The sequence below is a fragment of the Cyanistes caeruleus genome, chromosome 12 (genome assembly GCF_971803275.1).
Source record: "Cyanistes caeruleus chromosome 12, bCyaCae1.hap1.1, whole genome shotgun sequence".
NCBI lineage: Eukaryota > Metazoa > Chordata > Aves > Passeriformes > Paridae > Cyanistes > Cyanistes caeruleus.
This window is the reverse complement of record NC_141712.1, coordinates 15,745,718-15,751,740: the sequence shown is the minus strand read 5'-3', so window position 1 is coordinate 15,751,740 and position 6,023 is coordinate 15,745,718. Positions and strand designations below refer to the sequence as shown.

Below are 6,023 nucleotides of genomic sequence, written 5' to 3'. Positions count from 1 at the left end.
ACAGATCCTACTGTCCTGCCTATGGAAATGGCTTGCTACAGTAATGTGTAGGATCAGCCTGGTCCTGGGCCCCCCTCTAACTGTGCTGCTCTACTTCCAGGACTACTGTATCATCCTCTGCTAGAAAGACTTGGCTTAGAGACTGTTTTTCCTGCCCAGAACCTAACTGCCCTCTACTTTCTGCCTTCCTTTCTGCACAAAACATAGCAATACAACCCCAGGTTTGAAATACTCTTCTCCTTAATATGGGAGAGTCTACATAGGCTGTAAAACTTCCAACTTGCTACAGAAAGAAAAATTAAGAATTTCAGGTTGTTGTCTGTCCATGGTGAAGATGTTTGTCCTGGAAAAGCTCTTTGTACCATTGTTATGACAGTGGACAAAGGCCCCCTCAGACACTTCCTCTTCTGCCTTAGCTTTTTTAATACTTCATCTCTTTTGATCTGATATCCTCTTCTTATTGGGAAGGAGGGATTTCATGTAGGACTGGACTAAAAAGAATTTTAATGGTCCACTGATTCCAGTGTCCTACAAAAGGTAGCAAGTCACTTTACAAAATGTCTCTTGGTGCCCTCTCCACGACCAGGACACTCCATGGAAACTCCAGACAAATGACTCCAGTGAGCTGCACAGGGCATGCATTGGAGCACCACGGGTCACACCAGGAACAGTGCCCTGCCACCGCTGCTGCAGGCAGCACCCTTGAGAGCCTCCATGTGTGCTTCAATCCAAAAGCAAGGTTCCCATCCAGAGGTGCATTCCAGGAGCTGGATAAGTAAGCTGCAGAGCAGATCTCTTGTGCAATCTCTCTGCCTGCCTGGAGTCATTTCCTGCTGGTCACATGGTCCCAGGCCACCTTTGCTGAGGATGGCAAACACCCATGCCTCTGTGTGGTAGATGGGTTTGCTCATGTGTGCTCAACATCTGCTGAAAGGAACTCAACCAAGACAAACACGCAGGTGGCCTCGTTCTGCTGGTACCTGACCCATCCAGGCCATGCATGCCTTTGCCATGGGAGTCTCTGCTCCAGCTGCTGCCTCCAGCACAGAACCAACAACATCCATCACAGCACTGGAAGTCTTCCAGGATTACTCACAGGTGGTTCAAATTTTGTCTTGGAGTCAAAACTTGCCTTGAGATTTGTCTCCAAGGCAAGTTTTAAACCATCTGTGAGTAACACTGTGAGACTTGAAGGCACCAGTGGCCAAAAACTGTTTTCTTGCAGAGTTCCTCAGTGAAGACAAGGTGCATCATTCCTGCCAGGCACCTGGCCAGGAGAGCTGTCACCAGGAGTCAAGACCTCAGTGCTAACGCCAGCAGCAAGGGGAGCAGCGTGGTCCGGAAACACAAGAGGAGAAGCACAAGATGCCATGGAAATGACATAAGAACTTGTCTTTGCACAACAGGGAACCAGGCTTGGGAAGCAGCCTTCAAACATCTCACTGTGCTTTGGTAACACAAACTCTACTCAGAGACTCCACACTAGTGACGTTGCAAGTACCACACAGCATTTGTTTTTCTGGGTGGTAAATTGAATGGATGTGTCCTGAAGGCTGTGAGGGTTGTGCTGTACAGACTGGTTTGGCTGGGTTGGTGCTTTACTGTGGTTGATAGATTTTTATCAGATGCTTTTACTTGTTAAATTTTCCTTGGTTGTGGGAACAATCCAGCAAATAGTAAAAATGATGGAGCACCAGGAGACATGCAGCCAAGGAGATCATTTGTTTGGCTGGATCCCTTCCTGCACAAGGGAGCCTTTGTGTGAGCTCACAGAAGAGCCGTGTTCGTCTTGCTGTGGGCAGAACTGGCAGCAGGCTTCAGGCTTTGTCTCCATGCAGAGTCAGGCTGGCTTGGTTCTCCACGGAGCCGAAAACTCATTATTTCCGAGGTTATGGCCAGGCTGCTGGGAGGCTACAGTTCCTTGTGAGAAGTGCCTGTCTCCCAGCAGCATTGGCAAGGAGGCAGCCAGGCCTTTGGACAAAGGAAGAGGTTTGTGCTGGTCTCATAAAGGAATCCATGCTGCCTGTGAGAGCTGCCATGGGGGTCGTGCTTCTTTGGCAGTGCTGACCTCCTCGGAGAGCTGCAAAACTGGGCGAACCCATGGTTTGTGGGTCAAGGACATGGGCTGGTCATGGTTCCACCAGCACCTGGTCTCCAAGGTGAACTGCTCTGGTAGAGGTACATATGCAGAACTGGAAACTGATCAGTACAAATGCATCTGTGGAGGCTGCAGTGACAGGGGGCGATGGCAAAGGGACAGCTCTCCCAGGGGTCTCCTGGGGTGCAAGTCACTCCTGCTCCTGCAGCACCAGCTCCTGATTAGGCACTGCCTCCAGGCTCCTCCTCACCAACTGTGCCAGACAGGACTCAGTCCAGCTGCTGGGTGGTGAAGACTCCGGAGGAGTGCAGGCAAACACTGGCCCCCTGCTCACACCTGAGGTGCATCTACACCATGGTGGAGGTTCCACTGTCTGTGACATGGCAATCTTCCTCTTACAGACTCTGCTTTGTCACAATCTGGCTGTAAAACCTGGGGAACACTGGCACCAGTCCTGAAGGCAGCTGTCCCCGCAGGCATGCCTAGTTTTAGGAGATTTGTGAGGGTGTGGAGAATCATTTGTAAGTCTCCCTGTTTCTGGATCCAGACCATGGCACAGCAATGTGCTCTGACTTATCCATGCTGGATGCCCAGGGCCAATGGCAGTGGGTGGCAGGTCTGTTTAAATGTGTATGTCTCCCACCAAAGTTGATGTAGCCAGTGATGCTTTGCCACAGCTTTTTTGAGATGAGGGATACAAGTGAATCTAATCATATATATGTGAGAAAGATTAATGCCCTGGCAAAGCCAATTTTATTTCTCACTAGAACATGTCAAAACTCATCTTCAAAATGCATCTTGAGTCATAACCACATCCAGTTCATGGAAGAAACCTCACTTCCTGGCCTTGTTAGGTGCAGGGATGAGCATCCTTCATTGCAGGATCTTCATCACATACAGCACTCGATACCAGAAATTGAGTGTTTTGGGATGAAAAAGAGGGAACAGCATTCATGGGGCATAGCCTGGAGTTCCTCTTTGCAGGCAAGGTGGGATGGGGATCCAATGAAAAAGCTGAACATGAGGGCATGAATTAAAAGCTGTCTTCAAAGCACTGCTTTGTGAGTGTTGACTGATTAAGACTACAAAGATAACCCTAAAACCAGGTCTCTGCACCAGTCCATGGCTGTGGTGCTTCAACCTGAAGCATATTTCAGCAGGATGGGGAGAGGAGCTGAGTGACCCAGCAGAGCCATGATGGGATGGTGAGCAAGGATGGCATCACTGGACAGCCAGGAGGTTTTTCAGATGCAGGAAAGTGGGGTGCAGATTTTTAAGAAGTTTATAGTTCTGTCCAGCCAAGCTTTTCAAAGGTCAGCAAGAGACCCAGCACAAGTCTGACAGAATATTCGTCCCTTGCTAAACACTAGACTCCAGAGATCTTGTCTTCAGACAAGGTGATGTTTTAATGGCTGAACAAATATTTTCCCTGACTTTGCTCTGGGAAACAGCTGTGATTTTATGGCCATATTTGTAAATAATAATAATAATAATAATAATAATAATAATAATAATAATAATAATAATAATAATAATAGTAGTAGTAGTAGTAGTAGTAGTAGTAAAGCCAGCTCTTCATTTCAGTGAAAGCAGGTAAAGCTTGGCAAACATCCTGTAATTGCAAACAGGGCTTTTTGCTGTGGACAGTGCCTGGCAGCATAGAAGACAGCAGGCAGCCGTGGTGCCTGGAGCTGGACAGCCCAGGTACCAGCTGGAGGAGCTGGCAGCACACTGGCCAGCTTTCCTATCAGGAATCAGCCTGGCAAGCCAGTTCAATAGCCTGCCTGTGTCCCACTGGAAAGCATCAAGAGAATTGTCACCAGTGATGAAACTGCTGACAACCCAGTGTACTCTCCCAGGAAAATTATCCATCAGGAAAAAAAAAAAGGCCAGCTCTATGCTTGAGTGTCTCTGCCCAAGTAGTAGCACCCTGTGGCAGGCAAATTCCCTTTTATCACGGGATTTTGCTGTGGTCCCATGCAGAATTTGCTGTGAGAGATGAACTTCTCAGCTGTGTAGCAGGGCAGCTCCAGCCACTTCACTCTGCAAAACAGCTACCTGCACATCCCGGCATCACGGCGCCGCTTTAACCAGTAACTCAGGCATTGGCTTTTGCATATCTGCCATGAACTCCAGTTTATGCAGGGCCCTGACTGCTTTGCCTATGCATTTCTACATCTCCTCCAGGCCCTAGGAGATGATGTTCATCTTCGCTCTGCAGTCCTGGCAGGAAGGGCCAGTAAGCTGAGCTCTGGATGGGGCAGCCTTTCCAAAGGACAGTTGATCTTCCTCTTGCTTCGTTAAGAGGTTTAGCAGAAGTGGGTGTCACGTCTGTCTTTTCTTCCCAGGGCTGAGTGCCTTGGAAAAAGCAAGCATCATGAATACATCCTTCTTGTTTTCCAAAGATCCTGTGAAAGTCTCGCCTGGACTGAATTCAGTCAGGACTCAAAAGTATGAAATGATAAAGTCGTCTTGGGTATTTTCATCATTCAGTCTCAGGCACATGGAAAGCTCACTGGGTTTTGCAGTGTCTGGTTGAATCCACATGCTTATCTTTCCAAGGATACTTTGGGGCCAAGGCTGTTTTCCACCTGAGCCTAAGCTGATGTTTTGAGGCCAGCCATGAGCAGCCCCAAAGGACAACCAAGCAACTCTTATCCCAAGCTCTGCTCTTTCAGCTCAGGCTGGTGGCTGGTGCTGGGGTCGGGCTGCACCCAGCCCACACAGGCCTGAGGAAGAGCTGGGGTTGGCAGCTGCCCTGGGACTTGGGGAGGTGAGGTGGATTGAAAACTGGCCCAGAATGTGGTGAGAAGCAGCACAAACTCTAGCTGGAGGCCAATCACTAGCACAGTATTCCAGGGGTAAAAATCACATCCAGTTCTGTTGGGAAGTAGGTTTTCTGAAAAGGATCTGGGTGGGCACCAAACTGAACATAAGCCACAGAGAAGACGAAGGGTGTCCTGGATTGCTTTAATCAATGCCATTGCATTTAAACATTGCCAGGAGGTGAAAGGAGGAGATGCTTCCCCTGTGCTCAGCCGTGGTGGTCACCCCTAGAGCTTTGTGTCCAGTGCTGGCCTTCTCAGTGCCAGGGAGATAGGGACATAATGGGGAGAGGCCAGAGAAGGGACACAAAGGTGAATGAGGGACTGGAGAGATGGTGCAAAGCAGAGGGAGCCAGGCTCTTCCCAGTGGTGCCCAGAGCCAGGACCAGAGGCTATGGGCACACGCTGGAACACAGGACGGTCCCTCTGAACTTCAGGAAACACTTTTTTGTTGTGAGTATGACCACGTACTGGCACAGCTGGCCAGGGAGGTTGTGTAGCCTCCATCCTTCGAGGTGTCCAGCAGCTGTCTGGACACAATCCTGGACAGCTGGCCCCGGGTGACCCTGCTGGAGCAGGGCTTGGACCAGGTGATCTCCGGAGGTGCCTCACCTCAGCCAGCCATGGCTGCGTGAGTTCCTTCAGAGGAACGTGGAGCCTTTTGTCCATCCCAGGTCCCACCTTGGGGCTGGCAAGAGGTGATGGGGTGACAGGAATAATGAAGGAGTGTGACCAGAGGTGGCGATGGGGTGACGATGTAACAGGGGTGTGACCAGGCTGAGGTGAGGTCGTGAGGGTGGCAGAGGTGACAGTGTCTGCAGCGGCGTGCGGGGGTGGCGAGGGCGTCAGGGTGTGGCTGGTGTGTGACAGGCTGTGAAGGTGCAGGCAGGAGGAGGCTGGGCGGGTGACACGGCTGCAGAGGAGTGTCAGGGCGTGGCGGGGCGGTGACCCGGGACAGGTGACAGGCGACGGGGAAGGTGGCGTGGCGGGACGCGGCGCCTGAGGGGCGGGCGCGATAGCGGGAGCAGCCGAAGGGTCGGACCTCCAGGCCGCTGGGGGGCGCTGCGCGGCGCTGGGCGGGCGCGGCGGCGGCGGCGCCG

At 51.1% G+C, this 6,023-nt stretch overlaps 1 long non-coding RNA gene across 1 annotated transcript; it reads right to left on the bottom strand.

Moving 5' to 3' along the window:
• Positions 1–405: 405 nt before the first annotated feature.
• On the bottom strand, positions 406–2,469 carry LOC147650883 (uncharacterized). Its single transcript, XR_015275319.1, has 2 exons — positions 1,199–2,469; positions 406–1,144 (listed from the first exon to the last, which is right to left on the bottom strand). It is a non-coding gene; the product is annotated as an uncharacterized LOC147650883 (long non-coding RNA).
• Between the last annotated feature and the right edge of the window lie 3,554 nt (positions 2,470–6,023).